Source organism: Otolemur garnettii, unplaced genomic scaffold, assembly GCF_000181295.1.
Source record: "Otolemur garnettii isolate 467f Iridium unplaced genomic scaffold, OtoGar3 scaffold00019, whole genome shotgun sequence".
Taxonomy (NCBI): domain Eukaryota; kingdom Metazoa; phylum Chordata; class Mammalia; order Primates; family Galagidae; genus Otolemur; species Otolemur garnettii.
In genome coordinates this window covers 24500309-24515475 of record NW_003852414.1, presented here as the reverse complement: position 1 = coordinate 24515475, position 15167 = coordinate 24500309, and the positions used below count along the sequence as shown (strand labels likewise).

The window sequence follows — 15167 nt, the reverse complement described above, 5'->3', positions numbered from 1 at the left end:
GGTAGACGGAGGAGAGCCTTCAGAGTGGGGTGGAGATGGGAGAGACTTCAGGGTGAGGTGGAGGTGGAAGAGACTTCAGAGTGTGAGACAGACGGGAGAGTCTTCAGAGTGTAGTGTGCAGGGGAGAGTGTAGGGCAGCATGGACATCTGTGAATGGAGAAGGGGAAGGAAGAATTGGGTAGGAAGAGTCTCAGACCACCATGACATTCTTAGAAGGTCTCAGCTAGGTAATACGAAACCTCTGTTCAGAGGTTTTCCATGGGAGGAGTCCTGCTCTGGCCAGCAATGGCCCAACACTAGTCCCCTAGTACCCTAACCTAGCTCTGTCACTGGCTTGGAAGAACCTTGGGGCACCAAAGCCTCAGCAGAAATGCTCTTGGGAAGACTCCCAAGTTGGTAGTGGAGGTGAGGTGGAGGTATCATCAGCTGTGTTCCCCACAGTGGGTTCTCCTGAAGGAGATCAGAGCAGGGCAGGTCCACAGCCACCACAGACAGTAATGCCTAGGAAAGGGATGGGAAGGAGGCAGAATTTTTTTTTTATTTTTTGAGACAGAGCCTCAAGCTGTCCTCCTAGGTAGAGTGCCATGGCTTCACTGCTCACAGCAACCTCCAACTCCTGGGCTCAAGCGAGTCTCCTGCCTCAGCCTCCCAAGTAGCTGGGACCACAGGCACCCGCCACAACGCCCAGCTATTTTTTGGTTGCAGCCATTATTGTTGTTTGGCGGGCCCAGGCTGGATTCGAACCTGCCACCTTAGGTGTATGTGGCTGGCGCCTTAGCTGCTTGAGCCACAGGCGCTGAGCCGAAGGAGGCAGAATTAAGCAGGGAGGAGAGCCCAGACTGCATGGCACACAGTGTATGCAATACACACCTGACAGAGTCTCTGCCAGCACAACAGGGAGCTCTGCAGCAAATCAGATGAATTCCCCACATAGCACAAAAAGGCCACTACCTCTGCCACTGCCTCGCTCAGTCATTGGTTAGGGGCTGCCCCAAGATGAGACTTCAGCTTGAAAACCCAGAAAGAGATGGAAGGAGGTAACAGCTGGGGACATCAGCTAGCCATGCTCCTTGCATCTGAACAGCAAGGTCTTTCTTTAAGGGAGATCTGAGCACCCATACCCAATGTGGTCACACACAGTTTTCACACTGGCTAAAGCTTAAGAACCACTGAGTTGAGGCCACCTACCTATCCATTTGTTTGTCTCTATTCATTTCCCATAAGTAGTCTGATACCTAGATCATAAGCTGTTACTGAGGTAGTTTTATGGTTGTTAAAATTTGCTTATTTTCTATTTTGCTGTAGATATTTCTCTGGACTGGACTGGCAACCAGGAGGCCCTCTTAGCTAAGTCTAAGATTTCTATCATTGAAGTAAGGAAATAAAACTAGCAGCTAATTCAGCAGGAGATTTAGAACAGGAAACAATGGGAGAATTTCAAGGCAAAAACCCAAAAACCTTGTTTTACCTATTATCAGGCCAGTCCTATGGCGTTTCTTGCACAGAATGCATGAAATGGGAGCTAGAAGGATTTGTCCAACTGATACCACAAAGTAGACCCCAAAACAGGGGTCCAGCCTGAAGGCCAAGAGGGTTCTTGGCCTCATGCAGCAAAGAATTCAAATATGAACCCTAAGCTGAAAACAAAAGCAAAATTAAACAGGCCCGACGTGGTGGGTCAAGCTTGTGGTCCTAGCACTTTGTGAGACCAAGACTGGAGGATCACTTGAGTCCAGAAGTTCAATACCAACCTGGGTAAGAGCAAGACCCTGTCTCTACTAAAAATAGAAAAATTAGCTGGGGATGGTGGTCATACCTATAGTCTGTCCCAGCTACTCAGGACACTAAGGTAGGAGGATTGTTTGAGCCTAAAGCTGGATGGAGGCTGCAGTGAGCTATGATGACACTGCTGCATTCTAGCCCAAGAGACAGAGCAAGACCCTAACTCAAAAACAAAACAGCAAGCAGGCTACCCCATAGACAAGAGTAGTGGCTCCTGTCCATTGCTGGTGACTATCTCTTGATCACAGGCTAAATGAGGAGTGGGCTATTTGTGAGTTTCCTGGGAAAAGGGCAGAAATTTCCAAGAATCAGGGTTCCTCCTCTTTATGTGGTCACAATGTAAGGTAACCATCAGGGGTTGTCATGGTGACTGTACACTGTCATGGTGCTGGTAGGAGTTTCTTCCAAGTTGCTAATGTATTGCAAGCAGAGGGTAATGTGCTACAGGGACCAGTGGAGGGCCTTCTTCCCATCTTGGCTTTTACTGGTTTTAAGCAGTTTCTTCACTGCATCTTGTTTTCTTGTTTTTGTCAGAGACCTTGGTTTGGGTTTTGCAACTTTTTAACGAATTGGGCCTATAGGTTTCTTGTCTCATACCCTGTTCTGTTCCCCTTGTCCCATTTCCTCAGAATGATCCACTTTCTTTCTTTCTCTCTCTTTTTTCATTCTATAGACCTGGGTAGAGTGCTGTGATATCATAGTTCGCAGCAACTTCAAACTCTTGGGCTCAAGCGATCCTCTTGCCTCAGCCTCTCAAGTAGCTGGGACTACAAGCACCTGCCACAATGCATGGCTAGTTTTTGTATTTTTAGCGATGTGGGTCTCATTCTTGCTCTGGCTGGTCTTGAACTCCTAAGCTCAAGTGATCTACCTGCCTTCCAGGGTGCTGGGATTACAGGTGTGAGACACCCCTTTGTTCACTTTTCCCCCTCACTTATTCTTTCCTCTTCCACTTCAGAGCAACAGAACACACCCTCTAGGTCAATGTTTATCAAGGGTTCACTTTGTGCAAAATGTTATGCTAGGCACTCTGTGGGGTGGGGGTGGTAGGACAGAAATGGAAAATGTGATCACAAGAGTGAAGACATCCAGTGTCTTCCCCAGCCTTCCTCTCTCATCCCCCAACCTGGTCCACCCTCCAAGTGGCCATCAGAGTTGTGAAAACAGATCTGATCAGAGCCCTTCACCTACTTGACTTACAAAGTCTGTGTCACAGGTGACAACCCAACCTCTACAACACTGAGCATTGAGTCTACTCTGCTCTGACTTGGGCCAATCCCTTTGCCTGAAATGCCTTTCTTTCTTCCTCTGCCTGTCAAAACCCTGCTTAGGGAGCCAATTTACAGGTCACCTGTCCCACCCTGGCTCTCTCATGGTCACATTTAATCTCACAGCACTTATTTTTTTGAAAAAGTTTCTAAACACAACACTTTGTTTACACTTGTGGCCCTTTTCAGGAACAGTACTATAGTATTGCTAAGTTGTATAAACTGGGCAATGAAGTACTCTTAAAACAGAGATAGTCTTGATTTCTTACTTACAAAAAAAAATTTAACCTCTTTTGCTCTTCTCTCATTGTTATACGCACACATCTTCTCTCCCTCTTTCTCCTAATATAACTGGATTTCTTTTGGTTGGAGAATGGGGGGTTTGATACAGAGAAAGTAGGTAACTATTAACTCCAAGGAAAATAAAGTTATACAAAAAATGTTTATGGCTTAGCTGCGAACACACATAATAAAAATTTATGATGTAACTGTACCCGGAGGACCCAGAAAGGCAAATGTCTTTTTGCAGGATGTTGCTGATCAGACCTCAGTCCTCCTCGGCCCTTTTAGGAAGATTTTATCTAGAGCTGAGAAATCCAGAGTGGCAGGAAAAACATGTTTTTATAAATACGTGGGTAAACAGCAGAAGAAACAGCTAAAGGAGTCAAAGTTCTTGTCCCCAAGGAACAGAAATTGGGAAGGGGATGGGGCAGTGAACAGCTGCCTGTTGTTTGGCTTCAAGCCTTGTCCTGCTCTTGAACTTTTATTTCTACATATTAGTTAATAAAAATATGTAAAATTGAGCAGCGCCTGTGGCTCAAAGTAGTAGGGCACCGGCCCCATATACCAGAGGTGGTGGGTTCAAACCCAGCCCCAGCCAAAACCTGCAAAAAAAAAAAGTATAAAATTGGAGAGTGGGATTGTGACGAATTAAAGTTTTCCATTCGAACCTCTTCATTGGCAGGCAGGGGAAACCCAGAAAAATGAAGTCATGTGTTTAGCATGTGGATTTTAGTTCTCTGAGTTATGCTAAATGATGGGAATATAGTCACTAACCATCTCCTATCCCTGATATTATGGTCTGGTGGCAGGAAGCAGACAGCTAAGCTATTAAGAGTGTAGTAAATGCTGATGGGGTGAACACACAACATGCAGGAAGGTGTCCCCAGCCTGAGGCAGGGAGTGAGGACAGGCTCTCTAAAAGAAGCACCGGCTCGGCGCCTATAGCTCAACCGGCTAAGGCGCCAGCCACGTACACCTAAGGTGGCAGGTTCGAAACCCCAGCCCGGACCTGCCAAACAACAATGACGGCTGCAACCAAAAAATAGCCGGGCGTTGTGGCGGGCGCCTGTGGTCCCAGCTACTTGGGAGGCGGAGGCAGGAGACTCGCTTGAGCCCAGGAGTTGGAGGTTGCTGTGAGCTGTAATGCCACGGCACTCTGCCCAGGGGGACAGCTTGAGGCTCTGTCTCAAAAAAAAAAATAAATAAATAAAAGAAGCACCATCTAGGGCGGTGCCCATGGCTCAGTGAGTAGGACGCTGGCCCCATATACCGAGGGTGGTGGGTTCAAACCCAGCCCCAGCCAAACTGCAACAAAAATATAGCCGGGCATTGTGGCAGGCACCTGTAGTCCCAGCTACTGGAGAGGCTGAGGCAAGAGAATCATGTAACCCCAGGAGTTGGAGGTTGCTGTGAGCTGTGTGACGCCACAGCACTCTACTGAGGGCGATAAAGTGAGACTCTATCTCTACAAAAATAAAAATAAAAAGAAGAAGAAGAAGGAAGGAGATTATGACTTAGGTGCCATATTGACCAGAAGACTCCTAATTAAAAATATCAGTGGCCCAGCAACTCTCCGTATTGCTTCCCTCTAAAGAAACTCTGGCTCAAGAACACAATGGCCAACACAAGAAAGTTGAAAGAGTTCAGGGAATTTCACCCCAAAATATAACACATTGGCATAAAGAATCTTTTGAATTAAAGGCCCTTAGAGGTCAACAGACATTGGAAGGGGCTTTCCCTCTTTCTCCATAAAGACTGTACATCCATCAAGAATTGTCTTTCCACCCTCTCCCTCTCAGCATGTTGCAAGAACGACCAAGAATGTAACCAGGCCTAGCCCAACCCATTTAAAAATAATACCTGTCTCTCAGGTTACCTTAATCTCCAAAGAGCATCATCTACAAGTCAGTCTGTTTCTTCCCCCTCATCCATTCATTCTCCAAAGTATCTATTCATCCTCTTTAGCAACTCTTTCTTGCCCATCAATAGAATCACTTATATTCCTTCTCTCCCCTCTCACTTCTCTAAAACAAGGTTATATAAACTTCTGGACCCCGTTGGCATTTTGGGTAATCATTCTGTGATACCCTGTCCCTGTGGACATGGTAAATACATTTGCAATCGCTTATAAATCTGCCTTACTGGGAATTGATCTTTCAATGGACCTTCTGGGGGCAAAAAGGAAGTTTTCCCTTCTCCTCCACAAAGTATCACCGTGTTGTTTATAATAGCATAGACAACCTACATGTCCATTAACAAAGACAAGCTTAAAAATCTGTGGCATAATATATACTGTTGTTAAACATGTTTAAAATAAGAAAGTGTCACATGTACTGAAAGGCATAGATCTCCAAGACATTATGGAATGAAAAATTCAAGTTTGAATTCTGTTTCTGCAGCTTATTCCCTATGCCAGGAAAATAACTTCTCTGTGCCTGTTTCCCCATCTGTAAATGAGAAATTAATAGAACATTTGGATTGTTTCTAATTGTGGGCTATTCTGAATAGTGCCATTATAAACAGTTGTGTACAGTTTTTGGGTGGACATATATTTTCATTCCTTTTGAATACATAACTAAAAGTGGGATTGCTGGTTCATACAGTAACTGTATTTAATCATTTGAGATACTATGAGACTGTTTTCCCAACCCTTTTACATTTACGCTAACAGTATATGAAAGTTTTAATTTCCTCACCTCCTCACTAACATCTTGTATTGCCTGATCTTTTGATTCTAGTTATCCTAGCGGGATACCCTGGTACCTCACTGTCATTTTGATTTCCATTCCCCTGATAACGGACATGGAGCATCTTTTCACGTGCTTGTCGACCATTTGCCTACCTTCCTTGAGGAAATGTCTATTCAGATCCCATTCCCATCCTTTAATGTTTGCCTTTTTATTATTCTGTTGGAAATGTTCTTTATACATTCTAGATAGAAATCCTTATCAGATATGATTTGCAAATTATGTTCTCCCAATCTCTGGGTTGTCTTGTTATTTTCTGGATTTTTTTGGAGCACAAACATTTTTAATTTAGGTGAAGTCCAATTTATTCATTTTTCTTTTGTTGCTCACGCTTCTGGCATCAAATCTAAGAATATTCCACCCAATCCAATGTGGGGGCTTTAAAGAGACAACTTACAAAACATTTTCTTCCCTTTTCCCAGAACTTTACCCCCCTGACAGTCACGTCAGCGCTTTTGCAGATTATACATTTCCGGAGAGGTTTTCCTAGGATGCACAGCGACACGTGGCGCAGGGATTTAACATTCAGTATAAAACAAGGGCAAGATTTCAGAAACGCTGCATTTGGGCCGCACAGAACCAAGCGCCCTGGTGACAGATGAACGAAACGCAGCGAAAGGCATGGGCGCCCAGAGGCCGCCGTCTGTCTGCGCAGCTACCCGGCGCCACAGCCCGCGAAAGTAGCCCCACCGGGTACCTCCCCGCTCTGTCCGCGCGCGTCTTCCGCATCGTCAGGTACTAACCTCGCGAGACACCACGCGCACACCGAGTTCGGCAGTCCAAGGGGCAGCGAGCTCGGCGCCTGCGCAGAAGTGAGAAAGCGAGCGCCGCGTGGACGTCGACGTCCGCCGCGCCTGCGCCCTGGCTTCCCGCCGTGATTGGCTCCTGCCTCGGAGGGGGTCGCCAGGGTTCAGTTTTCACTTTCTCTCTGTTTTTTTTTTTTTTTTTCTTTTGGCGCCCATCCTCCCCCGCTTCTCTTTTCCTTTCGCGGAGAGGTTTTACTTCCGGTTGCCAGCGATCGTCAGCAAGAAAGTCGACTTGTTCCTTCCTGCGTCCCGGTGTCGCGGGGCCGGTTCTCGCCTCTGACCCTGACGGGAGACGGGGCGCGCATCCGAGGCCCGGAGCTCGGACCGCGCCGGGACCCGAGGGCCGCGCCCGCCGTCCCGAGGGCCGCCTGCGGGGCGGGCGGGGCCGGCGTCCACGGCTGCACACGTGTACCGGGGGCGGCGGGGCCGGAGCGCGCCTCCCGGGCCAGCATGGGAAGGAGGCTGAGCAGCGAGCGGAAGTCCTCGGAGTCCTCGGAGGCGGCGGCCGCGCCGGGGACAGGTAAGCTCCCCGCGCGTCGGGCCGTCCTGCCTGCCGGCCTCCGCTGACACTCGCCAGGGCTGAGCTGGGGGGCTCGGGCCTGCGGGGGCTGCGGGGCCTCGGCCACCGGGCCCGGCCCCTGGCGCGCGTTCGGGGCGGTGGGCGGCCCGCTCGCCTGTGCATTCTGTTGCGGAGCGAGTGGGGTGTGAGGGGCGGCCCTGCCCGGAGCCCTTTCTGCTTGGTCGCTCTCGGGGCGGCTCGACCTACGGCCAGTCTCGCCCACATCGGCATCGTAACCGTGTTACAATTTGGCACGGGGCTTCGAAATCTCTTGCTGCTTGTCTAGACAGAAGGTCTGGAAGGGTTTAAGCATTTCGCTTGCGCTGCCTGTCAGGGGACAGCGTCATCCTTGGGGACGTGATGATAAGTTGTGGGCCCACGTTCCCTCGCCGGGTCTACACTGGCTGAAGTCGCCTCCCGAGGGTCCTCTGCGAAGCCGGCTGCTCGGGTCTTTCTGCCGCGAGCGCAGGGCCGTGCGTTGCGCAGAGTCCCCGAGCTGCGCTCGGGTGACCCATGGGGACGTTCTAGTACGTCGGTCCGCGCGGGCCAGCTGGGGTCTCAAGGCAACGCCGAGCGGCATTTTGTGGGGCAATGTGGTTGATGAACCTCAAAATTGGGGGATTAGTTTGGAAAGTCTCAAAATTCTTTTAATCGCCTCTTGTCTGTTTGAAATTCCTAATTGTTAAGACAGTCTCACTCTGGCCCTGAGAAGATTGCTGTGGCGTCACAGCCCACGGCAACCTCAGACTCTTGGCCTCAATCCTCATCCTCTCGAGTAGCTGGGACTACAGGCGCCCGCCACCATGCCCAGCTAGTTTTTCTGTTTTTAGTAGAGGCAGCGTCTTGCCCTTGTTGAATCTGGTCTAGAACTCCTGAGCTCGGTCAGCCCTAGCCTGTTAGAGTGCTGGGGTTACAGGCGTGAGCCACCGCGCCCAGCCTGAAATTCATAAATTTAAGCAAACCATTTTTTTTTTTCCCTTGAGACAGAGCCTCAAGCTGTCCTGTTGGGTAGAGTGCCGTGGCATCACAGCTCACAGCAACCTCCAACTCCTGGGCTCAAGCGAGTCTCCTGCCTCAGCCTCCCAAGTAGCTGGGACCACAGGCGCCCGACACAACTCAGGGCTATTTTTTGGTTGCAGCCGTCATTGTTGTTTTGGGGGCCCCGGCTGGATTTGAACCCGCCACCTTAGGTGTATGTGGCTGGCGCCTTAGCTACTTGAGCCGCAGGCGCCGAGCCAAGCAAACCATTTTCACCTTTCCTTATTTTCCCTTTATGATAAAATTAGAATGATAAGGTTTGTGAAGATGTATAATACCATATTATACTAACGTTATCTGTGTTATCCTGGAAAAGCATTAAAAGGGATGAGTGCATGATGTTTTATTATAGGATGTGAGACAGGTGGTACTCCTCTATCCACGAGGTTTATATTCTTAATAGTATAAGAATACCCTTGTTGAAGAACTGCTGTGTGGGAAAGGATAGCCTGCCATATGTCCAGTACTGTACATCAATAAATAACACCCAGACCAGAAAAACAGTAAAAGGTGACAAAGTGTACACTATTATTTTAAGGAAAACTAAGTATTTAGATTTTGTGTTTTGAGGTCATTTACCCAGTGAAACTAGTTCTCTCTAAAGAGATGGTCATGAGCATCTGCTGTAGTCCAAACATAGTTGCTTACATGAGGTAAAATCTGCAAAGTGTCTAAAACCTTGCCTGAGATAAAACGCTTCAGTGTCATATAATACCTATATAGTACAAATAATACATGTGGAGTTTATCATTCCCTTTGAGTTTTTCTCAAGATTTTCCTACAAATGGCTTGGCACCTGTGGCTCAAGTGGCCAAGGCGCCAGCCACATACACCTGAACTGGCAGGTTTGAATCCAGCCCCAGCCTCCAAACAATGACGGCTGCAACCAGAAAATAGCCCTGCCTTGTGTCAGGCGCCTGTCGTCCCAGCTGCTTGGGAGGCGGAGGCAGGAGAATTGCTTGAGCCCAGGAGTTGGAGATTGCTGTGAGCTGTGATGCCATGGCCACTCTACCCAGGGTGGCAGCTTGAGGCTCTGTCTCAAAAAAAAAAAAAAAAAAAAAAAAAACAATTTCCCTACAACTAACAATGCTGCAATGATTATCTCTTTTGCAGTGGTCACGATTGACTGTAGAATTGAGTCCATACAAAAATGCTGAATAATTATGCTGCTAAATTGCTCACAACTGATTGTACCCTTTTATTTATTTATTTTTATGTTTTATTGTTTTGAGACAGAGTCTTACTATGTCGCCCTCTGTTGAGTGTGGTAGCATCACAGCTCACAGCAACCTCAAACTCTTGGGCTTAAGCGATTCTCTTGCCTCAGCCTCCCAAGTAGCTGGGACTACAGGCAGCCACCACAATGCCCAGCTATTTATAGATTAATTTGAGAAAAGATGTTCTTCAGAGTTGGTTTTTATTTTTTAGGAGAATTAGGTATGTCTCCCTGTTTCTTTTAAAATGTTTATTGTGAAATATGCCCTTGTACCCAGCTCAGTAGAACATCCTACTTAGGAACCTTTAGTGTGTGTCTACGCCAGAAACCTTTCTTAGCTTAGGAATCTTTAGTGTGTGTCTACCCCCAGAAAGATTGCATTACTTGCCCCATCACCATGGTCATTATTAATTTTGTGTTAATTATTCCCTTGTCTTTCTTTCCAGTTTTATCACCCTGTGTCCTTTACCAACATATTATTTACTTTCACCTGTTTTTGAACTTTGTATTTAAATAGAATCATACTGTATATTCTGTGACTTTTGTTAAATATTGTATTTCTGAGATTCATCCATGTTGAAGCATGTGCCTATATATTTTTTTTTTTTTTTTTTTTTTTTTGAGACAGAGCCTCAAGCTATCCCCCTGGGTAGAATGCCATGGCTTCACTGCTCACAGCAACCTCCAACTCCTGGGGTCAAGCGAGTCTCCTGCCTCAGCCTCCCAAGTAGCTGGGACTACAGGCGCCCGCCACAACGCCTGGCCATTTTTTGGTTGCAGCCATTGTTGTTTGGCGGGTCCGGGCTGGGGATTTGAACCCGCCACCTTAGTTGTATGTGGCTGGCGCCTTAGCCGCTTGAGCCACAGGCGCCAAGCCAGCATGTGCCTATATTGAGCAATTTAGAAACTTTCCAGTCTCAGAACTCCTTAATACATTTAAAAACTATTGAGGATCCCAAAGATCTTTTATTTATGATATTGTATCTATTGATAATTGCCATGTTAGGTATTAAAACTGACCTATTTAGGCTCGGTGCCAATAGCTCAGTGGCTAGGGGACCAGCCACATACACTGGAGCTGGCAGGTTCAAACCCAGCCCTGGCCTGCCAAACAACAATGACAACTACATCCAAAAAAGAGAAACAGCTGGGCGTTGTGGTGGGTGCCTGTAGTCCCACCTATTTGGGAGGCTGAGGCAAGAGAATTGCTTGAACCCAAGAGTTTGAGGTTGCTGTGAGCTGTGACATCAGGGCACTCTACCAAGGGCAACATAGTGTGACTCAGTCTCAAAAAAACAAAACTGACCTATTTATTTATTTAATTTGAGGCATGTAATAAATTTATTTTTTTGAGACAGAGTCTCACTTTGTTGCCCCCAGTAGAGTGCTATAGTGTCATACCTCATGGCAGCCTCTTGCCTCAGCCTCCCAAGTAACTGGGATTACAAGCGTCCACTACAACACCTGGCTTTTTTTTTGTTTTTCTTTTTTTTTTTTTTTTAGCGCCAGGGCCTCCCTCTGGCTCAGGCAGTCAGCCCATTTCGGCCTCCCAGAGTGTTACGATGACAGCACACAGCCAAAACTGACCAATTTTAAACATACATATATTGAATGTTACCTTTAAAAATAACAAACCCATTATATCTTAACAAAAATATTTTACCAAAAAAAACAGTGACAAGAATGGGGTTTTACCTTTTTGCAAACACTGTCTTCCTTTAATGACTAGAGTCTCATTTCTCCTTCTGCCTTCGGTCTGTTGCGATATTCTGTTATGGTTGAAGTATACGAAGAAACTCTGGTCTCATTCAGCTGAGGAGCTGGAAGAGGAAGGAATATTTTAATAATCTTTTCAGATACTCATCAAAACCGTACTGCTTCTTAAAGGTTAGCTGCTGTGTAGAATTTGAGACCTTATCAATGAACTCTTCATACTCTGATGATCCACTGACCTATTTTGCACTCGGAAGGGCTCCTTCACCCACACACATTGGTCATTTGGAAAAGATTGGTTCACGGAAATATACAGATCCTTCAAATGATGATACATTTCATTATATAATATCAAAAAATCACATGTATTAGCATTATCACCACTTTGGGAACCACTAATACTCGTTGCTTTTCCTTGAAATACAGTAGTCGTGTACTGTCAACATATATGTATGTATTTATATCTGTGTTACTCTTTAGAAATGTGTTGGTTGTTTCCAACATTGGGCTATTAGTCATTAGTGCTGCCATAGGTGTAGGTCTCCAAGTACACATACACAACACTCGAGTACTAGTGGAATTGCTGGATCCATTGGGATGGTATGTGCATGTTCAACTTTATTGGATACTGTTCAACTTTTCCAGAATGGTGGGTCTGATTCATCTTCCAGCAATAGTGAATGAAACCACCCTGTGCTTCCTATTTTCTACATAGGTATTGTCCACCTTTACATTTTTTGCCAGTGTGGTGGAAATGAATTGATATATTTTTATGGTTTTAAACTGCATTTCTCTGCTCATGTGTTTTTGGCCAAGTGAATTAAGTGATTAGAATCACTTATGTAAACAATTAGGCATAGTACTTTTCTGGAGATGTGAAAATGGGTCTCTCTAGTGAGTGAGAAGAGAGCCAACCCAAAAGTAAGGTACAGATACTCTCTACACTACCTTTGAAATTGTTTGTGAAACTTTTCCTTGGTCTCTTTGTGTCTCCAGGCTCATTTGTCCTTTTCTGTTGATCATTGATGAACTTGCTTACTTCATGCCCACATTCTTTCCTTGTTTTGGTGAAAACTGCTGAGTGGTAATCTGTTGGTTTTATCAATACTTGGGGAATTTGTGGTGTACCATGTTCACCCTATGTCCAAATATGGAAAATATAGGATATGCTTGGTTAATTGCGTCACAGTGTTCCCTAACATTTCCTCCAGACTTCCTTATTCAGCAGGCCAGACTTCCCTCCTATCCCCTTTGAGGTCTCTTTTTTTGGTCCCTATTCAATTATGTAAAGGCATACGTTGAAAGAAAGCTCTTTCTTCCCTGTACCTATCCAACTCACTCCCAACCCTCCAGCTCTTAGTATCCTGTTCTTCCTTCAGTGCTTTATGAGTATATATTTTTATAACCCTTCTTTTTACCTTAATTTTTGTTACACTGTTATTTTTTCACACACATACTAGTTTTGTCCTGGAACTCTTCACAAATCAGTGTATGTAAAACTTTGTCCTTCCATAGCCTAAGAAGACAGAGTTTTCCATTTTTGGCTGTACCAGTTTGTTTAACTAGGCTATGGTACATTGGTGCTTAGATTATTTGGTTGTTCAGGCTTCCACTGTTAAAACAACAGTATCTAGAAGAATTTTATATAGTTGTCATTCTGTATATAAGTGGATATTTCTGTATGATTAATTTCTAGAACTGTGATTATGATTATAGAGTCAAAAGATAAATGCTTTGGAAATTTTGAAAAAATATTGCCAAACCGCACTGTTAGGATTTTGCACTTACCTACAGTGTTCTGTGGTGATTGTTTTCCTCAAGGTTTCCCCAACTGAAGTCACCCCCCACACACACTTCTTGATGACTAGAGGTCATAGAGGTCTTGATGACTAGGTCATGTGTTGGCTGTTGTTGAATGAGAGAATAAAAGAAATTTATTTCCTCTCAAATCTCAAATGGCTTGTTGGACAGTAGGATGTCTTTACATACTCTGTATACTAATCTTAATGATTAATTGGATTGTAAATACCTTTTCTCTATGATGGTTTTTGATAAGCAGAAATACTTTTTTTTTTTTTTTTTTTTTGAGACAGAGTCTCACTTTGTTGCCCTGAGTAGAGTGCTCTAGCATCACAGCTCACAGCAACCTCAAACTCTTGGGCTCAAGAGATTCTCTTGCCTCAGCCTCCAGAGTAGCTAGGACTACATGCACCCATCACGGTGCCCTGCTATTTTCAGAGATGAGGTCTTGCTCTGGCTCAGGCTGATCTGGAACTCGTGAGCTCAGGCAATCCACCCACCTTGGCCTCCCAGAGTGCTAGGATTGCAGGCATGAGCCACCACGTTCACCCCAGAAATTCTTAATAGTTGAATTTATCAATGTTTTCTTTGTAAAGATATCCTTCTATATTTTCAGAATATTTTGAAGATTTTCATTTTATGTTTATATACTTGGAATTGTTGTGTACTTTTCAAGGTATAGATATAATTTAACTTTATTTTCATGTGGATAACCAATTGTAGAATTTGCTCTTGAATTTACTTGAGCCAGAAGTTTTGTTAGTGGCAGATGTTTGGCCAGTGATCTACTTTCTCTAGTGGTTACAGGATTAATCAGATTTTTTAAGAAACATTATGGCAGGTTTGAATTTAGACTGTCGAAATTTTAATATTTATTGGCAGCATTTCCATAAGTCCATTCTTATTGTCTTTATTGCATGATTTTCCTTTTTGTTTTTAATGACTATTTTTGTCCCCATAGTCCCCTAATTTCTTGATTATCTTGCCTGTAGTTTATCAGTTTATTAGTATATATTCTTAATTTTTTTATTTTTCTTTCATTAAACTATTTTGAGATAAATTTATATTTTGGATTTTTTTTAAGAACAGCTTCAAAATATTTTTATGTAGGACATTTAATGGATTTTCTCTTAATTTTGTTTTGTTTTCTTGTCCTATATATTTTTTTCTCCTTTTTTGTTACTTTTGATTGAATATTCTTTATAATTTTTTTCCCATTTAGTAGTTTGGGAGTTATATACTTTTTATTTTATAATTTTCCTAGAAATAATGCCTCCTTGATTTTTCAAAATCTAAAAAATAAACCTTCCTTATGGAAAATATAAGAACTTTAGAACTTTAATGTCATTCCCTCTTAGGATTTATGTGTTATTGTTAACATAACTGGATTTTATAATTCCTGCCAGATAGAAGGAAGCTTGTTTAGAAGTATTGCTGTGTTTTACAGTCAGTGCTTGTTTGTATTAAATATTTCCCACATTTTTACTGCTTTCTCCATTATTTGTTACTACTTTTATCCTTCTGGGACTGTATTTATCTTCTGCTTGTAGTACCTCCTTTGGAGTGGCTTTTATGTGAAGGTTTGTTGATAATGAACGCTCAGTTTTTGTTCACCTGGAAACGTCCTGATTTCATTGCTATTCTTGAAAGATGATTTGCTGAATATTGAAGTATAGGCTGGCAGTTGTTTTTCTGCAGCATGCTAAAGATCTTATTCCTCTGTCATTTGGCCTGAGTTACCGTTATTGAGACATCATCTGTCAGTCTGCCAAATTCTGTTTTCTCTGATTGCTTCTGATTTTATTATTTGTTGTTAGCTTTTTGCTGTTTGACTTTTATATTTATCTTGCTTGGGATTATTTAGCTTCTTTTTTTTTTTTTTTTTTTGAGACAGAGCCTCAAGCTGTCCCTGGGTAGTTTCCTGGCATCACAGCTCACATCAATGTGCAACTCCTG

At 44.2% G+C, this 15167-nt stretch overlaps 1 protein-coding gene across 2 annotated transcripts in view; it reads left to right on the top strand.

The window, feature by feature from the left end:
* Nucleotides 1-6828: 6828 nt before the first annotated feature.
* Nucleotides 6829-15167, top strand: part of FAM208B (family with sequence similarity 208 member B) — a 75542-nt gene continuing 67203 nt past the window's right edge. Inside the window, exon 1 of one of the 2 annotated variants that reach the window (XM_023511397.1) lies at nucleotides 6829-7405. The gene's annotated coding sequence lies outside the window, so the exon portion shown is untranslated. The remainder of the gene's footprint in view (nucleotides 7406-15167) is intronic. The other variant, XM_023511398.1, reaches the window with a different exon arrangement.